Genomic DNA, 20876 nt, shown 5'->3' on the forward strand with positions numbered 1-20876 from the left:
GGTTCACATAGAGAGAGAGCAGCCAAATAGCCCTGCTTTGTTTCTGAAAGACGCATCAGAAATTGCTTAAAATGCCGACTGGGGAATCAGGCTCGTTGGTCTAGGGGTATGATTCTCGCTTCGGGTGCGAGAGGTCCCGGGTTCAAATCCCGGACGAGCCCATGCTGTGGAATTATTTTTAGGCTGCTTATTATATAGGGCCATTTCTTCTTTTCAATGCTATAAGACGCCGTGTATGGTGAGAAAGTTCCTTTCCCTCTACGCTATTTCCCACTTTTGGCGTATAGAATTTCAGTGCCGGACTTCTTTGCAACTGCTTTTCTGGGGTGGACCATCAGTGTAGGAAAATTAAATGCAAAGTGTTTTTCTAGTGTGATTTCAGGTATGGTTTTAAAATCGCCTTTTGGAATAAAAGTGGTCCTCGTTCCTTTCTTCCAAAGAAAGAGATCGGGTAAGGAGGGTCCAACTTTGAGCTTCATGGACATTGGCCCTTGGTCTGTGCATTCCAGCCCACTACATGCCAAGAAGATTCGTGCAAGCGTGTCTGTTTCTGTAGTGTAGTGGTTATCACGTTCGCTTTACACGCGAAAGGTCCCTGGTTCGAGACCGGGCAGAAACAGCAGCTTTCTGTTTTTCACACAGTTTGCATTTACTTTCTCAACTTATAGGAAAGCTGAGATAATGGAAGCTGTCTATCCCTCACCAGCGTGATGTACTGTGCTCCAGGGGCATCAGTGACAGCTCAAAAAGAGAAGTGACGATAGTTTGCGCTATTCGTTTGCACGTCCTTGTGTACTGAAGGTTGGGCCTACTTCATGAAAGCAAGGCATGAGAGCAGAAATGGTTTTATTGACCTCACCGAGAGCATACACCTAGAACAAACAAAATGTCTGAAGGATAGAGGCATTTTCATTTCTTGTTCGATGACGGCCATGGAAAAGACAGCAACCATATTGCAGAAGAGAGCAGCATGTGCAGTTGCTTGCTTTGGGTGAAGCATTCACTAACTCGCTGCCAATAACCCCCGGAGCCGGTGCGAAAGGCGACTCTTGTGTGCCTCGGCTCGTTGGTCTAGGGGTATGATTCTCGCTTAGGGTGCGAGAGGTCCCGGGTTCAAATCCCGGACGAGCCCTTTTTCAGAGGTAAACATACGAATCCTACTCAAAACTCACAATGCCTGACTATTTCTCATTACACTCGCCGCATTGTTGCACAAAATATTTTGAACCTCAGAAGAAACATGGATCACCATGCTTTTTCTGCCTTCATGCTTAGTCTGTGTGTGTCCCAGGTGATGCTTTCCCAAGGTGTACTTGCTGGCATTTAGGCATCAGATATTTGTCTGTCGATGCCTGCATAAGTCAATTTTTAATACGTCTAATTGCAAGCATGTTGGCTGATATCTCTGCAGTTTTCACACTTGCTCCTCGCTTTCTGAGTGGCTGCTGATACAGCAGAATAGAAGTAGAGAGAATCCTTGAGAGGAACCTTGCTCTAACAGTAAAACACAGCAAGTGAGTTTCTGTAGTGTAGTGGTCATCACGTTCGCCTAACACGCGAAAGGTCCCCGGTTTGAGACCGGGCAGAAACACTGTGCATGAGCTGCTTTTATGTGCACCCTCTAAAACCTTATTATCTCAATGCAAGCTTAAGAAGAGGCGGTCCTTGAACCCAGCGAGCCGTGGGAAACTTCCTTTACTTTTGCAAGACGAAACAAATTAATCCGCATCCATCAGTGGTCGCTCTTGTGCCTAGCTTTTTTTTTGTCATGCCATGTTGTATTGTGGGGTCTTTACACTTGTGACATTGCTGTGAACGTTGTAAGTGCAAACATTGGCAGGTGCAGTCAGAAGAGTCAGATCTGTGCACACCCAGGGCTGTCAGGATGGCCGAGTGGTCTAAGGCGCCAGACTCAAGAGAGCTTGATCTTCAGTGCAACTGAGACTTCTGGTCTCCTCATGGAGGCGTGGGTTCAAATCCCACTTCTGACAGGTTTCTTTTACACCCTTAAATCGTCCTGTTTTTTGCAGTGCATTCCCCACACACCACAATCTTTGCACGGACCTGTAACATATGACGAGAAATCCACCAACGATCAGGCTGGTCCCTCAATCACAATTCCATGTATTCCTGGAAGGGACACCTCAGGCACACCTTCCGTTAAATTTGCACTCCATCACACAAACTGCCGTGCTGGTTTCTCATTAAGCAGTTGATCCCATCTTTGTTGTGAGGCTCTCCTGCCACCTTTTGGGCGGAGAAGGCACTGTCCCTGCAACAACACAGGCAGACATGTTCAACAGGGCTTCCTGGTTATGTGGGAGGAGCAGATTGTCATTGGTCCCCCCTTGCGAATTTTAATTTACATAAGGAAGACAGAGAGGTAGCTGGGAGTAGGCAGTACACACGGACATTGAACTCTATCTTGTGATTTGCAGCCAATTCTAGATTGAGGCAGGAGGAAAGGAGGTGATTTGCCCAACAATGGCCATACTGGGAATTCAGCCACCCTGGGGCTCCCAGGTGAGTGTTTCAGTCCTGCGAGCCACTCATATAAATCTCGCCTGATCGAGCCTGATCGAGCGCTGAGTGAGCGTGTTTGAATCCAAGAATCAAATGCCTCTGTCTTAGGAGCAAGAATTGGCAGGCCCTCCCTTGCATCTGGGGTGGAAGTCTATGGGGTAAGTGTCCAGGACTTGCAGAGGAGTACAAGTGCCAGAAAGTGCCTGCAGTTCTCATCAGCGCCTTTTTTCTGCTCTCTGGCAGCTAGGATATCGACTGATCCCTTCCTTGCAAGAGTGAAAAAAACAACACCTTGAGAGAAAACATGACTTTGTGTGGTTCACATAGAGAGAGAGCAGCCAAATAGCCCTGCTTTGTTTCTGAAAGACGCATCAGAAATTGCTTAAAATGCCGACTGGGGAATCAGGCTCGTTGGTCTAGGGGTATGATTCTCGCTTCGGGTGCGAGAGGTCCCGGGTTCAAATCCCGGACGAGCCCATGCTGTGGAATTATTTTTAGGCTGCTTATTATATAGGGCCATTTCTTCTTTTCAATGCTATAAGACGCCGTGTATGGTGAGAAAGTTCCTTTCCCTCTACGCTATTTCCCACTTTTGGCGTATAGAATTTCAGTGCCGGACTTCTTTGCAACTGCTTTTCTGGGGTGGACCATCAGTGTAGGAACATTAAATGCAAAGTGTTTTTCTAGTGTGATTTCAGGTATGGTTTTAAAATCGCCTTTTGGAATAAAAGTGGTCCTCGTTCCTTTCTTCCAAAGAAAGAGATCGGGTAAGGAGGGTCCAACTTTGAGCTTCATGGACATTGGCCCTTGGTCTGTGCATTCCAGCCCACTACATGCCAAGAAGATTCGTGCAAGCGTGTCTGTTTCTGTAGTGTAGTGGTTATCACGTTCGCTTTACACGCGAAAGGTCCCTGGTTCGAGACCGGGCAGAAACAGCAGCTTTCTGTTTTTCACACAGTTTGCATTTACTCTCTCAACTTATAGGAAAGCTGAGATAATGGAAGCTGTCTATCCCTCACCAGCGTGATGTACTGTGCTCCAGGGGCATCAGTGACAGCTCAAAAAGAGAAGTGACGATAGTTTGCGCTATTCGTTTGCACGTCCTTGTGTACTGAAGGTTGGGCCTACTTCATGAAAGCAAGGCATGAGAGCAGAAATGGTTTTATTGACCTCACCGAGAGCATACACCTAGAACAAACAAAATGTCTGAAGGATAGAGGCATTTTCATTTCTTGTTCGATGACGGCCATGGAAAAGACAGCAACCATATTGCAGAAGAGAGCAGCATGTGCAGTTGCTTGCTTTGGGTGAAGCATTCACTAACTCGCTGCCAATAACCCCCGGAGCCGGTGCGAAAGGCGACTCTTGTGTGCCTCGGCTCGTTGGTCTAGGGGTATGATTCTCGCTTAGGGTGCGAGAGGTCCCGGGTTCAAATCCCGGACGAGCCCTTTTTCAGAGGTAAACATACGAATCCTACTCAAAACTCACAATGCCTGACTATTTCTCATTACACTCGCCGCATTGTTGCACAAAATATTTTGAACCTCAGAAGAAACATGGATCACCATGCTTTTTCTGCCTTCATGCTTAGTCTGTGTGTGTCCCAGGTGATGCTTTCCCAAGGTGTACTTGCTGGCATTTAGGCATCAGATATTTGTCTGTCGATGCCTGCATAAGTCAATTTTTAATACGTCTAATTGCAAGCATGTTGGCTGATATCTCTGCAGTTTTCACACTTGCTCCTCGCTTTCTGAGTGGCTGCTGATACAGCAGAATAGAAGTAGAGAGAATCCTTGAGAGGAACCTTGCTCTAACAGTAAAACACAGCAAGTGAGTTTCTGTAGTGTAGTGGTCATCACGTTCGCCTAACACGCGAAAGGTCCCCGGTTCGAGACCGGGCAGAAACACTGTGCATGAGCTGCTTTTATGTGCACCCTCTAAAACCTTATTATCTCAATGCAAGCTTAAGAAGAGGCGGTCCTTGAACCCAGCGAGCCGTGGGAAACTTCCTTTACTTTTGCAAGACGAAACAAATTAACCTGCATCCATCAGTGGTCGCTCTTGTGCCTAGCTTTTTTTTTGTCATGCCATGTTGTATTGTGGGGTCTTTACACTTGTGACATTGCTGTGAACGTTGTAAGTGCAAACATTGGCAGGTGCAGTCAGAAGAGTCAGATCTGTGCACACCCAGGGCTGTCAGGATGGCCGAGTGGTCTAAGGCGCCAGACTCAAGAGAGCTTGATCTTCAGTGCAACTGAGACTTCTGGTCTCCTCATGGAGGCGTGGGTTCAAATCCCACTTCTGACAGGTTTCTTTTACACCCTTAAATCGTCCTGTTTTTTGCAGTGCATTCCCCACACACCACAATCTTTGCACGGACCTGTAACATATGACGAGAAATCCACCAACGATCAGGCTGGTCCCTCAATCACAATTCCATGTATTCCTGGAAGGGACACCTCAGGCACACCTTCCGTTAAATTTGCACTCCATCACACAAACTGCCGTGCTGGTTTCTCATTAAGCAGTTGATCCCATCTTTGTTGTGAGGCTCTCCTGCCACCTTTTGGGCGGAGAAGGCACTGTCCCTGCAACAACACAGGCAGACATGTTCAACAGGGCTTCCTGGTTATGTGGGAGGAGCAGATTGTCATTGGTCCCCCCTTGCGAATTTTAATTTACATAAGGAAGACAGAGAGGTAGCTGGGAGTAGGCAGTACACACGGACATTGAACTCTATCTTGTGATTTGCAGCCAATTCTAGATTGAGGCAGGAGGAAAGGAGGTGATTTGCCCAACAATGGCCATACTGGGAATTCAGCCACCCTGGGGCTCCCAGGTGAGTGTTTCAGTCCTGCGAGCCACTCATATAAATCTCGCCTGATCGAGCCTGATCGAGCGCTGAGTGAGCGTGTTTGAATCCAAGAATCAAATGCCTCTGTCTTAGGAGCAAGAATTGGCAGGCCCTCCCTTGCATCTGGGGTGGAAGTCTATGGGGTAAGTGTCCAGGACTTGCAGAGGAGTACAAGTGCCAGAAAGTGCCTGCAGTTCTCATCAGCGCCTTTTTTCTGCTCTCTGGCAGCTAGGATATCGACTGATCCCTTCCTTGCAAGAGTGAAAAAAACAACACCTTGAGAGAAAACATGACTTTGTGTGGTTCACATAGAGAGAGAGCAGCCAAATAGCCCTGCTTTGTTTCTGAAAGACGCATCAGAAATTGCTTAAAATGCCGACTGGGGAATCAGGCTCGTTGGTCTAGGGGTATTATTCTCGCTTCGGGTGCGAGAGGTCCCGGGTTCAAATCCCGGACGAGCCCATGCTGTGGAATTATTTTTAGGCTGCTTATTATATAGGGCCATTTCTTCTTTTCAATGCTATAAGACGCCGTGTATGGTGAGAAAGTTCCTTTCCCTCTACGCTATTTCCCACTTTTGGCGTATAGAATTTCAGTGCCGGACTTCTTTGCAACTGCTTTTCTGGGGTGGACCATCAGTGTAGGAAAATTAAATGCAAAGTGTTTTTCTAGTGTGATTTCAGGTATGGTTTTAAAATCGCCTTTTGGAATAAAAGTGGTCCTCGTTCCTTTCTTCCAAAGAAAGAGATCGGGTAAGGAGGGTCCAACTTTGAGCTTCATGGACATTGGCCCTTGGTCTGTGCATTCCAGCCCACTACATGCCAAGAAGATTCGTGCAAGCGTGTCTGTTTCTGTAGTGTAGTGGTTATCACGTTCGCTTTACACGCGAAAGGTCCCTGGTTCGAGACCGGGCAGAAACAGCAGCTTTCTGTTTTTCACACAGTTTGCATTTACTTTCTCAACTTATAGGAAAGCTGAGATAATGGAAGCTGTCTATCCCTCACCAGCGTGATGTACTGTGCTCCAGGGGCATCAGTGACAGCTCAAAAAGAGAAGTGACGATAGTTTGCGCTATTCGTTTGCACGTCCTTGTGTACTGAAGGTTGGGCCTACTTCATGAAAGCAAGGCATGAGAGCAGAAATGGTTTTATTGACCTCACCGAGAGCATACACCTAGAACAAACAAAATGTCTGAAGGATAGAGGCATTTTCATTTCTTGTTCGATGACGGCCATGGAAAAGACAGCAACCATATTGCAGAAGAGAGCAGCATGTGCAGTTGCTTGCTTTGGGTGAAGCATTCACTAACTCGCTGCCAATAACCCCCGGAGCCGGTGCGAAAGGCGACTCTTGTGTGCCTCGGCTCGTTGGTCTAGGGGTATGATTCTCGCTTAGGGTGCGAGAGGTCCCGGGTTCAAATCCCGGACGAGCCCTTTTTCAGAGGTAAACATACGAATCCTACTCAAAACTCACAATGCCTGACTATTTCTCATTACACTCGCCGCATTGTTGCACAAAATATTTTGAACCTCAGAAGAAACATGGATCACCATGCTTTTTCTGCCTTCATGCTTAGTCTGTGTGTGTCCCAGGTGATGCTTTCCCAAGGTGTACTTGCTGGCATTTAGGCATCAGATATTTGTCTGTCGATGCCTGCATAAGTCAATTTTTAATACGTCTAATTGCAAGCATGTTGGCTGATATCTCTGCAGTTTTCACACTTGCTCCTCGCTTTCTGAGTGGCTGCTGATACAGCAGAATAGAAGTAGAGAGAATCCTTGAGAGGAACCTTGCTCTAACAGTAAAACACAGCAAGTGAGTTTCTGTAGTGTAGTGGTCATCACGTTCGCCTAACACGTGAATGGTCCCCGGTTCGAGACTGTGCATGAGCTGCTTTTATGTGCACCCTCTAAAACCTTATTATCTCAATGCAAGCTTAAGAAGAGGCGGTCCTTGAACCCAGCGAGCCGTGGGAAACTTCCTTTACTTTTGCAAGACGAAACAAATTAATCCGCATCCATCAGTGGTCGCTCTTGTGCCTAGCTTTTTTTTTGTCATGCCATGTTGTATTGTGGGGTCTTTACACTTGTGACATTGCTGTGAACGTTGTAAGTGCAAACATTGGCAGGTGCAGTCAGAAGAGTCAGATCTGTGCACACCCAGGGCTGTCAGGATGGCCGAGTGGTCTAAGGCGCCAGACTCAAGAGAGCTTGATCTTCAGTGCAACTGAGACTTCTGGTCTCCTCATGGAGGCGTGGGTTCAAATCCCACTTCTGACAGGTTTCTTTTACACCCTTAAATCGTCCTGTTTTTTGCAGTGCATTCCCCACACACCACAATCTTTGCACGGACCTGTAACATATGACGAGAAATCCACCAACGATCAGGCTGGTCCCTCAATCACAATTCCATGTATTCCTGGAAGGGACACCTCAGGCACACCTTCCGTTAAATTTGCACTCCATCACACAAACTGCCGTGCTGGTTTCTCATTAAGCAGTTGATCCCATCTTTGTTGTGAGGCTCTCCTGCCACCTTTTGGGCGGAGAAGGCACTGTCCCTGCAACAACACAGGCAGACATGTTCAACAGGGCTTCCTGGTTATGTGGGAGGAGCAGATTGTCATTGGTCCCCCCTTGCGAATTTTAATTTACATAAGGAAGACAGAGAGGTAGCTGGGAGTAGGCAGTACACACGGACATTGAACTCTATCTTGTGATTTGCAGCCAATTCTAGATTGAGGCAGGAGGAAAGCAGGTGATTTGCCCAACAATGGCCATACTGGGAATTCAGCCACCCTGGGGCTCCCAGGTGAGTGTTTCAGTCCTGCGAGCCACTCATATAAATCTCGCCTGATCGAGCCTGATCGAGCGCTGAGTGAGCGTGTTTGAATCCAAGAATCAAATGCCTCTGTCTTAGGAGCAAGAATTGGCAGGCCCTCCCTTGCATCTGGGGTGGAAGTCTATGGGGTAAGTGTCCAGGACTTGCAGAGGAGTACAAGTGCCAGAAAGTGCCTGCAGTTCTCATCAGCGCCTTTTTTCTGCTCTCTGGCAGCTAGGATATCGACTGATCCCTTCCTTGCAAGAGTGAAAAAAACAACACCTTGAGAGAAAACATGACTTTGTGTGGTTCACATAGAGAGAGAGCAGCCAAATAGCCCTGCTTTGTTTCTGAAAGACGCATCAGAAATTGCTTAAAATGCCGACTGGGGAATCAGGCTCGTTGGTCTAGGGGTATGATTCCCGCTTCGGGTGCGAGAGGTCCCGGGTTCAAATCCCGGACGAGCCCATGCTGTGGAATTATTTTTAGGCTGCTTATTATATAGGGCCATTTCTTCTTTTCAATGCTATAAGACGCCGTGTATGGTGAGAAAGTTCCTTTCCCTCTACGCTATTTCCCACTTTTGGCGTATAGAATTTCAGTGCCGGACTTCTTTGCAACTGCTTTTCTGGGGTGGACCATCAGTGTAGGAAAATTAAATGCAAAGTGTTTTTCTAGTGTGATTTCAGGTATGGTTTTAAAATCGCCTTTTGGAATAAAAGTGGTCCTCGTTCCTTTCTTCCAAAGAAAGAGATCGGGTAAGGAGGGTCCAACTTTGAGCTTCATGGACATTGGCCCTTGGTCTGTGCATTCCAGCCCACTACATGCCAAGAAGATTCGTGCAAGCGTGTCTGTTTCTGTAGTGTAGTGGTTATCACGTTCGCTTTACACGCGAAAGGTCCCTGGTTCGAGACCGGGCAGAAACAGCAGCTTTCTGTTTTTCACACAGTTTGCATTTACTCTCTCAACTTATAGGAAAGCTGAGATAATGGAAGCTGTCTATCCCTCACCAGCGTGATGTACTGTGCTCCAGGGGCATCAGTGACAGCTCAAAAAGAGAAGTGACGATAGTTTGCGCTATTCGTTTGCACGTCCTTGTGTACTGAAGGTTGGGCCTACTTCATGAAAGCAAGGCATGAGAGCAGAAATGGTTTTATTGACCTCACCGAGAGCATACACCTAGAACAAACAAAATGTCTGAAGGATAGAGGCATTTTCATTTCTTGTTCGATGACGGCCATGGAAAAGACAGCAACCATATTGCAGAAGAGAGCAGCATGTGCAGTTGCTTGCTTTGGGTGAAGCATTCACTAACTCGCTGCCAATAACCCCCGGAGCCGGTGCGAAAGGCGACTCTTGTGTGACTCGGCTCGTTGGTCTAGGGGTATGATTCTCGCTTAGGGTGCGAGAGGTCCCGGGTTCAAATCCCGGACGAGCCCTTTTTTCAGAGGTAAACATACGAATCCTACTCAAAACTCACAATGCCTGACTATTTCTCATTACACTCGCCGCATTGTTGCACAAAATATTTTGAACCTCAGAAGAAACATGGATCACCATGCTTTTTCTGCCTTCATGCTTAGTCTGTGTGTGTCCCAGGTGATGCTTTCCCAAGGTGTACTTGCTGGCATTTAGGCATCAGATATTTGTCTGTCGATGCCTGCATAAGTCAATTTTTAATACGTCTAATTGCAAGCATGTTGGCTGATATCTCTGCAGTTTTCACACTTGCTCCTCGCTTTCTGAGTGGCTGCTGATACAGCAGAATAGAAGTAGAGAGAATCCTTGAGAGGAACCTTGCTCTAACAGTAAAACACAGCAAGTGAGTTTCTGTAGTGTAGTGGTCATCACGTTCGCCTAACACGCGAAAGGTCCCCGGTTCGAGACCGGGCAGAAACACTGTGCATGAGCTGCTTTTATGTGCACCCTCTAAAACCTTATTATCTCAATGCAAGCTTAAGAAGAGGCGGTCCTTGAACCCAGCGAGCCGTGGGAAACTTCCTTTACTTTTGCAAGACGAAACAAATTAATCCGCATCCATCAGTGGTCGCTCTTGTGCCTAGCTTTTTTTTTGTCATGCCATGTTGTATTGTGGGGTCTTTACACTTGTGACATTGCTGTGAACGTTGTAAGTGCAAACATTGGCAGGTGCAGTCAGAAGAGTCAGATCTGTGCACACCCAGGGCTGTCAGGATGGCCGAGTGGTCTAAGGCGCCAGACTCAAGAGAGCTTGATCTTCAGTGCAACTGAGACTTCTGGTCTCCTCATGGAGGCGTGGGTTCAAATCCCACTTCTGACAGGTTTCTTTTACACCCTTAAATCGTCCTGTTTTTTGCAGTGCATTCCCCACACACCACAATCTTTGCACGGACCTGTAACATATGACGAGAAATCCACCAACGATCAGGCTGGTCCCTCAATCACAATTCCATGTATTCCTGGAAGGGACACCTCAGGCACACCTTCCGTTAAATTTGCACTCCATCACACAAACTGCCGTGCTGGTTTCTCATTAAGCAGTTGATCCCATCTTTGTTGTGAGGCTCTCCTGCCACCTTTTGGGCGGAGAAGGCACTGTCCCTGCAACAACACAGGCAGACATGTTCAACAGGGCTTCCTGGTTATGTGGGAGGAGCAGATTGTCATTGGTCCCCCCTTGCGAATTTTAATTTACATAAGGAAGACAGAGAGGTAGCTGGGAGTAGGCAGTACACACGGACATTGAACTCTATCTTGTGATTTGCAGCCAATTCTAGATTGAGGCAGGAGGAAAGGAGGTGATTTGCCCAACAATGGCCATACTGGGAATTCAGCCACCCTGGGGCTCCCAGGTGAGTGTTTCAGTCCTGCGAGCCACTCATATAAATCTCGCCTGATCGAGCCTGATCGAGCGCTGAGTGAGCGTGTTTGAATCCAAGAATCAAATGCCTCTGTCTTAGGAGCAAGAATTGGCAGGCCCTCCCTTGCATCTGGGGTGGAAGTCTATGGGGTAAGTGTCCAGGACTTGCAGAGGAGTACAAGTGCCAGAAAGTGCCTGCAGTTCTCATCAGCGCCTTTTTTCTGCTCTCTGGCAGCTAGGATATCGACTGATCCCTTCCTTGCAAGAGTGAAAAAAACAACACCTTGAGAGAAAACATGACTTTGTGTGGTTCACATAGAGAGAGAGCAGCCAAATAGCCCTGCTTTGTTTCTGAAAGACGCATCAGAAATTGCTTAAAATGCCGACTGGGGAATCAGGCTCGTTGGTCTAGGGGTATGATTCTCGCTTCGGGTGCGAGAGGTCCCGGGTTCAAATCCCGGACGAGCCCATGCTGTGGAATTATTTTTAGGCTGCTTATTATATAGGGCCATTTCTTCTTTTCAATGCTATAAGACGCCGTGTATGGTGAGAAAGTTCCTTTCCCTCTACGCTATTTCCCACTTTTGGCGTATAGAATTTCAGTGCCGGACTTCTTTGCAACTGCTTTTCTGGGGTGGACCATCAGTGTAGGAAAATTAAATGCAAAGTGTTTTTCTAGTGTGATTTCAGGTATGGTTTTAAAATCGCCTTTTGGAATAAAAGTGGTCCTCGTTCCTTTCTTCCAAAGAAAGAGATCGGGTAAGGAGGGTCCAACTTTGAGCTTCATGGACATTGGCCCTTGGTCTGTGCATTCCAGCCCACTACATGCCAAGAAGATTCGTGCAAGCGTGTCTGTTTCTGTAGTGTAGTGGTTATCACGTTCGCTTTACACGCGAAAGGTCCCTGGTTCGAGACCGGGCAGAAACAGCAGCTTTCTGTTTTTCACACAGTTTGCATTTACTTTCTCAACTTATAGGAAAGCTGAGATAATGGAAGCTGTCTATCCCTCACCAGCGTGATGTACTGTGCTCCAGGGGCATCAGTGACAGCTCAAAAAGAGAAGTGACGATAGTTTGCGCTATTCGTTTGCACGTCCTTGTGTACTGAAGGTTGGGCCTACTTCATGAAAGCAAGGCATGAGAGCAGAAATGGTTTTATTGACCTCACCGAGAGCATACACCTAGAACAAACAAAATGTCTGAAGGATAGAGGCATTTTCATTTCTTGTTCGATGACGGCCATGGAAAAGACAGCAACCATATTGCAGAAGAGAGCAGCATGTGCAGTTGCTTGCTTTGGGTGAAGCATTCACTAACTCGCTGCCAATAACCCCCGGAGCCGGTGCGAAAGGCGACTCTTGTGTGCCTCGGCTCGTTGGTCTAGGGGTATGATTCTCGCTTAGGGTGCGAGAGGTCCCGGGTTCAAATCCCGGACGAGCCCTTTTTCAGAGGTAAACATACGAATCCTACTCAAAACTCACAATGCCTGACTATTTCTCATTACACTCGCCGCATTGTTGCACAAAATATTTTGAACCTCAGAAGAAACATGGATCACCATGCTTTTTCTGCCTTCATGCTTAGTCTGTGTGTGTCCCAGGTGATGCTTTCCCAAGGTGTACTTGCTGGCATTTAGGCATCAGATATTTGTCTGTCGATGCCTGCATAAGTCAATTTTTAATACGTCTAATTGCAAGCATGTTGGCTGATATCTCTGCAGTTTTCACACTTGCTCCTCGCTTTCTGAGTGGCTGCTGATACAGCAGAATAGAAGTAGAGAGAATCCTTGAGAGGAACCTTGCTCTAACAGTAAAACACAGCAAGTGAGTTTCTGTAGTGTAGTGGTCATCACGTTCGCCTAACACGCGAAAGGTCCCCGGTTTGAGACCGGGCAGAAACACTGTGCATGAGCTGCTTTTATGTGCACCCTCTAAAACCTTATTATCTCAATGCAAGCTTAAGAAGAGGCGGTCCTTGAACCCAGCGAGCCGTGGCAAACTTCCTTTACTTTTGCAAGACGAAACAAATTAATCCGCATCCATCAGTGGTCGCTCTTGTGCCTAGCTTTTTTTTTGTCATGCCATGTTGTATTGTGGGGTCTTTACACTTGTGACATTGCTGTGAACGTTGTAAGTGCAAACATTGGCAGGTGCAGTCAGAAGAGTCAGATCTGTACACACCCAGGGCTGTCAGGATGGCCGAGTGGTCTAAGGCGCCAGACTCAAGAGAGCTTGATCTTCAGTGCAACTGAGACTTCTGGTCTCCTCATGGAGGCGTGGGTTCAAATCCCACTTCTGACAGGTTTCTTTTACACCCTTAAATCGTCCTGTTTTTTGCAGTGCATTCCCCACACACCACAATCTTTGCACGGACCTGTAACATATGACGAGAAATCCACCAACGATCAGGCTGGTCCCTCAATCACAATTCCATGTATTCCTGGAAGGGACACCTCAGGCACACCTTCCGTTAAATTTGCACTCCATCACACAAACTGCCGTGCTGGTTTCTCATTAAGCAGTTGATCCCATCTTTGTTGTGAGGCTCTCCTGCCACCTTTTGGGCGGAGAAGGCACTGTCCCTGCAACAACACAGGCAGACATGTTCAACAGGGCTTCCTGGTTATGTGGGAGGAGCAGATTGTCATTGGTCCCCCCTTGCGAATTTTAATTTACATAAGGAAGACAGAGAGGTAGCTGGGAGTAGGCAGTACACACGGACATTGAACTCTATCTTGTGATTTGCAGCCAATTCTAGATTGAGGCAGGAGGAAAGGAGGTGATTTGCCCAACAATGGCCATACTGGGAATTCAGCCACCCTGGGGCTCCCAGGTGAGTGTTTCAGTCCTGCGAGCCACTCATATAAATCTCGCCTGATCGAGCCTGATCGAGCGCTGAGTGAGCGTGTTTGAATCCAAGAATCAAATGCCTCTGTCTTAGGAGCAAGAATTGGCAGGCCCTCCCTTGCATCTGGGGTGGAAGTCTATGGGGTAAGTGTCCAGGACTTGCAGAGGAGTACAAGTGCCAGAAAGTGCCTGCAGTTCTCATCAGCGCCTTTTTTCTGCTCTCTGGCAGCTAGGATATCGACTGATCCCTTCCTTGCAAGAGTGAAAAAAACAACACCTTGAGAGAAAACATGACTTTGTGTGGTTCACATAGAGAGAGAGCAGCCAAATAGCCCTGCTTTGTTTCTGAAAGACGCATCAGAAATTGCTTAAAATGCCGACTGGGGAATCAGGCTCGTTGGTCTAGGGGTATGATTCTCGCTTCGGGTGCGAGAGGTCCCGGGTTCAAATCCCGGACGAGCCCATGCTGTGGAATTATTTTTAGGCTGCTTATTATATAGGGCCATTTCTTCTTTTCAATGCTATAAGACGCCGTGTATGGTGAGAAAGTTCCTTTCCCTCTACGCTATTTCCCACTTTTGGCGTATAGAATTTCAGTGCCGGACTTCTTTGCAACTGCTTTTCTGGGGTGGACCATCAGTGTAGGAAAATTAAATGCAAAGTGTTTTTCTAGTGTGATTTCAGGTATGGTTTTAAAATCGCCTTTTGGAATAAAAGTGGTCCTCGTTCCTTTCTTCCAAAGAAAGAGATCGGGTAAGGAGGGTCCAACTTTGAGCTTCATGGACATTGGCCCTTGGTCTGTGCATTCCAGCCCACTACATGCCAAGAAGATTCGTGCAAGCGTGTCTGTTTCTGTAGTGTAGTGGTTATCACGTTCGCTTTACACGCGAAAGGTCCCTGGTTCGAGACCGGGCAGAAACAGCAGCTTTCTGTTTTTCACACAGTTTGCATTTACTTTCTCAACTTATAGGAAAGCTGAGATAATGGAAGCTGTCTATCCCTCACCAGCGTGATGTACTGTGCTCCAGGGGCATCAGTGACAGCTCAAAAAGAGAAGTGACGATAGTTTGCGCTATTCGTTTGCACGTCCTTGTGTACTGAAGGTTGGGCCTACTTCATGAAAGCAAGGCATGAGAGCAGAAATGGTTTTATTGACCTCACCGAGAGCATACACCTAGAACAAACAAAATGTCTGAAGGATAGAGGCATTTTCATTTCTTGTTCGATGACGGCCATGGAAAAGACAGCAACCATATTGCAGAAGAGAGCAGCATGTGCAGTTGCTTGCTTTGGGTGAAGCATTCACTAACTCGCTGCCAATAACCCCCGGAGCCGGTGCGAAAGGCGACTCTTGTGTGCCTCGGCTCGTTGGTCTAGGGGTATGATTCTCGCTTAGGGTGCGAGAGGTCCCGGGTTCAAATCCCGGACGAGCCCTTTTTCAGAGGTAAACATACGAATCCTACTCAAAACTCACAATGCCTGACTATTTCTCATTACACTCGCCGCATTGTTGCACAAAATATTTTGAACCTCAGAAGAAACATGGATCACCATGCTTTTTCTGCCTTCATGCTTAGTCTGTGTGTGTCCCAGGTGATGCTTTCCCAAGGTGTACTTGCTGGCATTTAGGCATCAGATATTTGTCTGTCGATGCCTGCATAAGTCAATTTTTAATACGTCTAATTGCAAGCATGTTGGCTGATATCTCTGCAGTTTTCACACTTGCTCCTCGCTTTCTGAGTGGCTGCTGATACAGCAGAATAGAAGTAGAGAGAATCCTTGAGAGGAACCTTGCTCTAACAGTAAAACACAGCAAGTGAGTTTCTGTAGTGTAGTGGTCATCACGTTCGCCTAACACGTGAATGGTCCCCGGTTCGAGACTGTGCATGAGCTGCTTTTATGTGCACCCTCTAAAACCTTATTATCTCAATGCAAGCTTAAGAAGAGGCGGTCCTTGAACCCAGCGAGCCGTGGGAAACTTCCTTTACTTTTGCAAGACGAAACAAATTAATCCGCATCCATCAGTGGTCGCTCTTGTGCCTAGCTTTTTTTTTGTCATGCCATGTTGTATTGTGGGGTCTTTACACTTGTGACATTGCTGTGAACGTTGTAAGTGCAAACATTGGCAGGTGCAGTCAGAAGAGTCAGATCTGTGCACACCCAGGGCTGTCAGGATGGCCGAGTGGTCTAAGGCGCCAGACTCAAGAGAGCTTGATCTTCAGTGCAACTGAGACTTCTGGTCTCCTCATGGAGGCGTGGGTTCAAATCCCACTTCTGACAGGTTTCTTTTACACCCTTAAATCGTCCTGTTTTTTGCAGTGCATTCCCCACACACCACAATCTATGCACGGACCTGTAACATATGACGAGAAATCCACCAACGATCAGGCTGGTCCCTCAATCACAATTCCATGTATTCCTGGAAGGGACACCTCAGGCACACCTTCCGTTAAATTTGCACTCCATCACACAAACTGCCGTGCTGGTTTCTCATTAAGCAGTTGATCCCATCTTTGTTGTGAGGCTCTCCTGCCACCTTTTGGGCGGAGAAGGCACTGTCCCTGCAACAACACAGGCAGACATGTTCAACAGGGCTTCCTGGTTATGTGGGAGGAGCAGATTGTCATTGGTCCCCCCTTGCGAATTTTAATTTACATAAGGAAGACAGAGAGGTAGCTGGGAGTAGGCAGTACACACGGACATTGAACTCTATCTTGTGATTTGCAGCCAATTCTAGATTGAGGCAGGAGGAAAGGAGGTGATTTGCCCAACAATGGCCATACTGGGAATTCAGCCACCCTGGGGCTCCCAGGTGAGTGTTTCAGTCCTGCGAGCCACTCATATAAATCTCGCCTGATCGAGCCTGATCGAGCGCTGAGTGAGCGTGTTTGAATCCAAGAATCAAATGCCTCTGTCTTAGGAGCAAGAATTGGCAGGCCCTCCCTTGCATCTGGGGTGGAAGTCTATGGGGTAAGTGTCCAGGACTTGCAGAGGAGTACAAGTGCCAGAAAGTGCCTGCAGTTCTCATCAGCGCCTTTTTTCTGCTCTCTGGCAGCTAGGATATCGACTGATCCCTTCCTTGCAAGAGTGAAAAAAACAACACCTTGAGAGAAAACATGACTTTGTGTGGTTCACATAGAGAGAGAGCAGCCAAATAGCCCTGCTTTGTTTCTGAAAGACGCATCAGAAATTGCTTAAAATGCCGACTGGGGAATCAGGCTCGTTGGTCTAGGGGTATGATTCTCGCTTCGGGTGCGAGAGGTCCCGGGTTCAAATCCCGGACGAGCCCATGCTGTGGAATTATTTTTAGGCTGCTTATTATATAGGGCCATTTCTTCTTTTCAATGCTATAAGACGCCGTGTATGGTGAGAAAGTTCCTTTCCCTCTACGCTATTTCCCACTTTTGGCGTATAGAATTTCAGTGCCGGACTTCTTTGCAACTGCTTTTCTGGGGTGGACCATCAGTGTAGGAAAATTAAATGCAAAGTGTTTTTCTAGTGTGATTTCAGGTATGGTTTTAAAATCGCCTTTTGGAATAAAAGTGGTCCTCGTTCCTTTCTTCCAAAGAAAGAGATCGGGTAAGGAGGGTCCAACTTTGAGCTTCATGGACATTGGCCCTTGGTCTGTGCATTCCAGCCCACTACATGCCAAGAAGATTCGTGCAAGCGTGTCTGTTTCTGTAGTGTAGTGGTTATCACGTTCGCTTTACACGCGAAAGGTCCCTGGTTCGAGACCGGGCAGAAACAGCAGCTTTCTGTTTTTCACACAGTTTGCATTTACTTTCTCAACTTATAGGAAAGCTGAGATAATGGAAGCTGTCTATCCCTCACCAGCGTGATGTACTGTGCTCCAGGGGCATCAGTGACAGCTCAAAAAGAGAAGTGACGATAGTTTGCGCTATTCGTTTGCACGTCCTTGTGTACTGAAGGTTGGGCCTACTTCATGAAAGCAAGGCATGAGAGCAGAAATGGTTTTATTGACCTCACCGAGAGCATACACCTAGAACAAACAAAATGTCTGAAGGATAGAGGCATTTTCATTTCTTGTTCGATGACGGCCATGGAAAAGACAGCAACCATATTGCAGAAGAGAGCAGCATGTGCAGTTGCTTGCTTTGGGTGAAGCATTCACTAACTCGCTGCCAATAACCCCCGGAGCCGGTGCGAAAGGCGACTCTTGTGTGCCTCGGCTCGTTGGTCTAGGGGTATGATTCTCGCTTAGGGTGCGAGAGGTCCCGGGTTCAAATCCCGGACGAGCCCTTTTTCAGAGGTAAACATACGAATCCTACTCAAAACTCACAATGCCTGACTATTTCTCATTACACTCGCCGCATTGTTGCACAAAATATTTTGAACCTCAGAAGAAACATGGATCACCATGCTTTTTCTGCCTTCATGCTTAGTCTGTGTGTGTCCCAGGTGATGCTTTCCCAAGGTGTACTTGCTGGCATTTAGGCATCAGATATTTGTCTGTCGATGCCTGCATAAGTCAATTTTTAATACGTCTAATTGCAAGCATGTTGGCTGATATCTCTGCAGTTTTCACACTTGCTCCTCGCTTTCTGAGTGGCTGCTGATACAGCAGAATAGAAGTAGAGAGAATCCTTGAGAGGAACCTTGCTCTAACAGTAAAACACAGCAAGTGAGTTTCTGTAGTGTAGTGGTCATCACGTTCGCCTAACACGCGAAAGGTCCCCGGTTTGAGACCGGGCAGAAACACTGTGCATGAGCTGCTTTTATGTGCACCCTCTAAAACCTTATTATCTCAATGCAAGCTTAAGAAGAGGCGGTCCTTGAACCCAGCGAGCCGTGGGAAACTTCCTTTACTTTTGCAAGACGAAACAAATTAATCCGCATCCATCAGTGGTCGCTCTTGTGCCTAGCTTTTTTTTTGTCATGCCATGTTGTATTGTGGGGTCTTTACACTTGTGACATTGCTGTGAACGTTGTAAGTGCAAACATTGGCAGGTGCAGTCAGAAGAGTCAGATCTGTGCACACCCAGGGCTGTCAGGATGGCCGAGTGGTCTAAGGCGCCAGACTCAAGAGAGCTTGATCTTCAGTGCAACTGAGACTTCTGGTCTCCTCATGGAGGCGTGGGTTCAAATCCCACTTCTGACAGGTTTCTTTTACACCCTTAAATCGTCCTGTTTTTTGCAGTGCATTCCCCACACACCACAATCTTTGCACGGACCTGTAACATATGACGAGAAATCCACCAACGATCAGGCTGGTCCCTCAATCACAATTCCATGTATTCCTGGAAGGGACACCTCAGGCACACCTTCCGTTAAATTTGCACTCCATCACACAAACTGCCGTGCTGGTTTCTCATTAAGCAGTTGATCCCATCTTTGTTGTGAGGCTCTCCTGCCACCTTTTGGGCGGAGAAGGCACTGTCCCTGCAACAACACAGGCAGACATGTTCAACAGGGCTTCCTGGTTATGTGGGAGGAGCAGATTGTCATTGGTCCCCCCTTGCGAATTTTAATTTACATAAGGAAGACAGAGAGGTAGCTGGGAGTAGGCAGTACACACGGACATTGAACTCTATCTTGTGATTTGCAGCCAATTCTAGATTGAGGCAGGAGGAAAGGAGGTGATTTGCCCAACAATGGCCATACTGGGAATTCAGCCACCCTGGGGCTCCCAGGTGAGTGTTTCAGTCCTGCGAGCCACTCATATAAATCTCGCCTGATCGAGCCTGATCGAGCGCTGAGTGAGCGTGTTTGAATCCAAGAATCAAATGCCTCTGTCTTAGGAGCAAGAATTGGCAGGCCCTCCCTTGCATCTGGGGTGGAAGTCTATGGGGTAAGTGTCCAGGACTTGCAGAGGAGTACAAGTGCCAGAAAGTGCCTGCAGTTCTCATCAGCGCCTTTTTTCTGCTCTCTGGCAGCTAGGATATCGACTGATCCCTTCCTTGCAAGAGTGAAAAAAACAACACCTTGAGAGAAAACATGACTTTGTGTGGTTCACATAGAGAGAGAGCAGCCAAATAGCCCTGCTTTGTTTCTGAAAGACGCATCAGAAATTGCTTAAAATGCCGACTGGGGAATCAGGCTCGTTGGTCTAGGGGTATGATTCTCGCTTCGGGTGCGAGAGGTCCCGGGTTCAAATCCCGGACGAGCCCATGCTGTGGAATTATTTTTAGGCTGCTTATTATATAGGGCCATTTCTTCTTTTCAATGCTATAAGACGCCGTGTATGGTGAGAAAGTTCCTTTCCCTCTACGCTATTTCCCACTTTTGGCGTATAGAATTTCAGTGCCGGACTTCTTTGCAACTGCTTTTCTGGGGTGGACCATCAGTGTAGGAAAATTAAATGCAAAGTGTTTTTCTAGTGTGATTTCAGGTATGGTTTTAAAATCGCCTTTTGGAATAAAAGTGGTCCTCGTTCCTTTCTTCCAAAGAAAGAGATCGGGTAAGGAGGGTCCAACTTTGAGCTTCATGGACATTGGCCCTTGGTCTGTGCATTCCAGCCCACTACATGCCAAGAAGATTCGTGCAAGCGTGTCTGTTTCTGTAGTGTAGTGGTTATCACGTTCGCTTTACACGCGAAAGGTCCCTGGTTCGAGACCGGGCAGAAACAGCAGCTTTCTGTTTTTCACACAGTTTGCATTTACTTTCTCAACTTATAGGAAAGCTGAGATAATGGAAGCTGTCTATCCCTCACCAGCGTGATGTACTGTGCTCCAGGGGCATCAGTGACAGCTCAAAAAGAGAAGTGACGATAGTTTGCGCTATTCGTTTGCACGTCCTTGTGTACTGAAGGTTGGGCCTACTTCATGAAAGCAAGGCATGAGAGCAGAAATGGTTTTATTGACCTCACCGAGAGCATACACCTAGAACAAACAAAATGTCTGAAGGATAGAGGCATTTTCATTTCTTGTTCGATGACGGCCATGGAAAAGACAGCAACCATATTGCAGAAGAGAGCAGCATGTGCAGTTGCTTGCTTTGGGTGAAGCATTCACTAACTCGCTGCCAATAACCCCCGG

The 20876-nt window shown here is 47.2% G+C and overlaps 34 non-coding genes across 34 annotated transcripts; all 34 read left to right on the top strand.

Annotated features, from left to right (window-relative positions):
* The first annotated feature begins 89 nt into the window (after positions 1-89).
* On the top strand, positions 90-161 carry TRNAP-CGG (transfer RNA proline (anticodon CGG)). Its single transcript has one exon. It is a non-coding gene; the product is annotated as a tRNA-Pro (tRNA).
* Positions 162-546: 385 nt separating this feature from the next.
* TRNAV-UAC (transfer RNA valine (anticodon UAC)) lies at positions 547-619 on the top strand. Its single transcript has one exon. It is a non-coding gene; the product is annotated as a tRNA-Val (tRNA).
* Positions 620-1060: 441 nt separating this feature from the next.
* On the top strand, positions 1061-1132 carry TRNAP-AGG (transfer RNA proline (anticodon AGG)). Its single transcript has one exon. It is a non-coding gene; the product is annotated as a tRNA-Pro (tRNA).
* Positions 1133-1518: 386 nt separating this feature from the next.
* On the top strand, positions 1519-1591 carry TRNAV-AAC (transfer RNA valine (anticodon AAC)). Its single transcript has one exon. It is a non-coding gene; the product is annotated as a tRNA-Val (tRNA).
* Positions 1592-1879: 288 nt separating this feature from the next.
* Positions 1880-1991, top strand: TRNAL-CAA (transfer RNA leucine (anticodon CAA)). Its single transcript has 2 exons — positions 1880-1917; positions 1946-1991. It is a non-coding gene; the product is annotated as a tRNA-Leu (tRNA).
* A 937-nt stretch (positions 1992-2928) lies between these two features.
* TRNAP-CGG (transfer RNA proline (anticodon CGG)) lies at positions 2929-3000 on the top strand. Its single transcript has one exon. It is a non-coding gene; the product is annotated as a tRNA-Pro (tRNA).
* A 385-nt stretch (positions 3001-3385) lies between these two features.
* On the top strand, positions 3386-3458 carry TRNAV-UAC (transfer RNA valine (anticodon UAC)). The gene has a single exon. It is a non-coding gene; the product is annotated as a tRNA-Val (tRNA).
* A 441-nt stretch (positions 3459-3899) lies between these two features.
* TRNAP-AGG (transfer RNA proline (anticodon AGG)) lies at positions 3900-3971 on the top strand. The gene has a single exon. It is a non-coding gene; the product is annotated as a tRNA-Pro (tRNA).
* Positions 3972-4357: 386 nt separating this feature from the next.
* On the top strand, positions 4358-4430 carry TRNAV-AAC (transfer RNA valine (anticodon AAC)). The gene has a single exon. It is a non-coding gene; the product is annotated as a tRNA-Val (tRNA).
* A 288-nt stretch (positions 4431-4718) lies between these two features.
* Positions 4719-4830, top strand: TRNAL-CAA (transfer RNA leucine (anticodon CAA)). Its single transcript has 2 exons — positions 4719-4756; positions 4785-4830. It is a non-coding gene; the product is annotated as a tRNA-Leu (tRNA).
* Positions 4831-6224: 1394 nt separating this feature from the next.
* TRNAV-UAC (transfer RNA valine (anticodon UAC)) lies at positions 6225-6297 on the top strand. The gene has a single exon. It is a non-coding gene; the product is annotated as a tRNA-Val (tRNA).
* A 441-nt stretch (positions 6298-6738) lies between these two features.
* TRNAP-AGG (transfer RNA proline (anticodon AGG)) lies at positions 6739-6810 on the top strand. The gene has a single exon. It is a non-coding gene; the product is annotated as a tRNA-Pro (tRNA).
* Positions 6811-7544: 734 nt separating this feature from the next.
* Positions 7545-7656, top strand: TRNAL-CAA (transfer RNA leucine (anticodon CAA)). The gene is made up of 2 exons: positions 7545-7582; positions 7611-7656. It is a non-coding gene; the product is annotated as a tRNA-Leu (tRNA).
* Positions 7657-8593: 937 nt separating this feature from the next.
* TRNAP-CGG (transfer RNA proline (anticodon CGG)) lies at positions 8594-8665 on the top strand. The gene has a single exon. It is a non-coding gene; the product is annotated as a tRNA-Pro (tRNA).
* A 385-nt stretch (positions 8666-9050) lies between these two features.
* TRNAV-UAC (transfer RNA valine (anticodon UAC)) lies at positions 9051-9123 on the top strand. The gene has a single exon. It is a non-coding gene; the product is annotated as a tRNA-Val (tRNA).
* Positions 9124-9564: 441 nt separating this feature from the next.
* On the top strand, positions 9565-9636 carry TRNAP-AGG (transfer RNA proline (anticodon AGG)). The gene has a single exon. It is a non-coding gene; the product is annotated as a tRNA-Pro (tRNA).
* A 387-nt stretch (positions 9637-10023) lies between these two features.
* Positions 10024-10096, top strand: TRNAV-AAC (transfer RNA valine (anticodon AAC)). The gene has a single exon. It is a non-coding gene; the product is annotated as a tRNA-Val (tRNA).
* A 288-nt stretch (positions 10097-10384) lies between these two features.
* Positions 10385-10496, top strand: TRNAL-CAA (transfer RNA leucine (anticodon CAA)). The gene is made up of 2 exons: positions 10385-10422; positions 10451-10496. It is a non-coding gene; the product is annotated as a tRNA-Leu (tRNA).
* Positions 10497-11433: 937 nt separating this feature from the next.
* On the top strand, positions 11434-11505 carry TRNAP-CGG (transfer RNA proline (anticodon CGG)). Its single transcript has one exon. It is a non-coding gene; the product is annotated as a tRNA-Pro (tRNA).
* Positions 11506-11890: 385 nt separating this feature from the next.
* Positions 11891-11963, top strand: TRNAV-UAC (transfer RNA valine (anticodon UAC)). The gene has a single exon. It is a non-coding gene; the product is annotated as a tRNA-Val (tRNA).
* Positions 11964-12404: 441 nt separating this feature from the next.
* TRNAP-AGG (transfer RNA proline (anticodon AGG)) lies at positions 12405-12476 on the top strand. Its single transcript has one exon. It is a non-coding gene; the product is annotated as a tRNA-Pro (tRNA).
* A 386-nt stretch (positions 12477-12862) lies between these two features.
* TRNAV-AAC (transfer RNA valine (anticodon AAC)) lies at positions 12863-12935 on the top strand. Its single transcript has one exon. It is a non-coding gene; the product is annotated as a tRNA-Val (tRNA).
* Positions 12936-13223: 288 nt separating this feature from the next.
* Positions 13224-13335, top strand: TRNAL-CAA (transfer RNA leucine (anticodon CAA)). The gene is made up of 2 exons: positions 13224-13261; positions 13290-13335. It is a non-coding gene; the product is annotated as a tRNA-Leu (tRNA).
* Positions 13336-14272: 937 nt separating this feature from the next.
* Positions 14273-14344, top strand: TRNAP-CGG (transfer RNA proline (anticodon CGG)). The gene has a single exon. It is a non-coding gene; the product is annotated as a tRNA-Pro (tRNA).
* A 385-nt stretch (positions 14345-14729) lies between these two features.
* TRNAV-UAC (transfer RNA valine (anticodon UAC)) lies at positions 14730-14802 on the top strand. The gene has a single exon. It is a non-coding gene; the product is annotated as a tRNA-Val (tRNA).
* Positions 14803-15243: 441 nt separating this feature from the next.
* On the top strand, positions 15244-15315 carry TRNAP-AGG (transfer RNA proline (anticodon AGG)). Its single transcript has one exon. It is a non-coding gene; the product is annotated as a tRNA-Pro (tRNA).
* Positions 15316-16049: 734 nt separating this feature from the next.
* TRNAL-CAA (transfer RNA leucine (anticodon CAA)) lies at positions 16050-16161 on the top strand. The gene is made up of 2 exons: positions 16050-16087; positions 16116-16161. It is a non-coding gene; the product is annotated as a tRNA-Leu (tRNA).
* Positions 16162-17098: 937 nt separating this feature from the next.
* On the top strand, positions 17099-17170 carry TRNAP-CGG (transfer RNA proline (anticodon CGG)). Its single transcript has one exon. It is a non-coding gene; the product is annotated as a tRNA-Pro (tRNA).
* Positions 17171-17555: 385 nt separating this feature from the next.
* TRNAV-UAC (transfer RNA valine (anticodon UAC)) lies at positions 17556-17628 on the top strand. Its single transcript has one exon. It is a non-coding gene; the product is annotated as a tRNA-Val (tRNA).
* A 441-nt stretch (positions 17629-18069) lies between these two features.
* Positions 18070-18141, top strand: TRNAP-AGG (transfer RNA proline (anticodon AGG)). Its single transcript has one exon. It is a non-coding gene; the product is annotated as a tRNA-Pro (tRNA).
* Positions 18142-18527: 386 nt separating this feature from the next.
* TRNAV-AAC (transfer RNA valine (anticodon AAC)) lies at positions 18528-18600 on the top strand. Its single transcript has one exon. It is a non-coding gene; the product is annotated as a tRNA-Val (tRNA).
* Positions 18601-18888: 288 nt separating this feature from the next.
* TRNAL-CAA (transfer RNA leucine (anticodon CAA)) lies at positions 18889-19000 on the top strand. Its single transcript has 2 exons — positions 18889-18926; positions 18955-19000. It is a non-coding gene; the product is annotated as a tRNA-Leu (tRNA).
* Positions 19001-19937: 937 nt separating this feature from the next.
* Positions 19938-20009, top strand: TRNAP-CGG (transfer RNA proline (anticodon CGG)). The gene has a single exon. It is a non-coding gene; the product is annotated as a tRNA-Pro (tRNA).
* Positions 20010-20394: 385 nt separating this feature from the next.
* Positions 20395-20467, top strand: TRNAV-UAC (transfer RNA valine (anticodon UAC)). The gene has a single exon. It is a non-coding gene; the product is annotated as a tRNA-Val (tRNA).
* The last annotated feature ends 409 nt before the right edge of the window (positions 20468-20876 follow it).

This window comes from Triturus cristatus, chromosome 10 (assembly GCF_964204655.1).
Source record: "Triturus cristatus chromosome 10, aTriCri1.1, whole genome shotgun sequence".
NCBI lineage: Eukaryota > Metazoa > Chordata > Amphibia > Caudata > Salamandridae > Triturus > Triturus cristatus.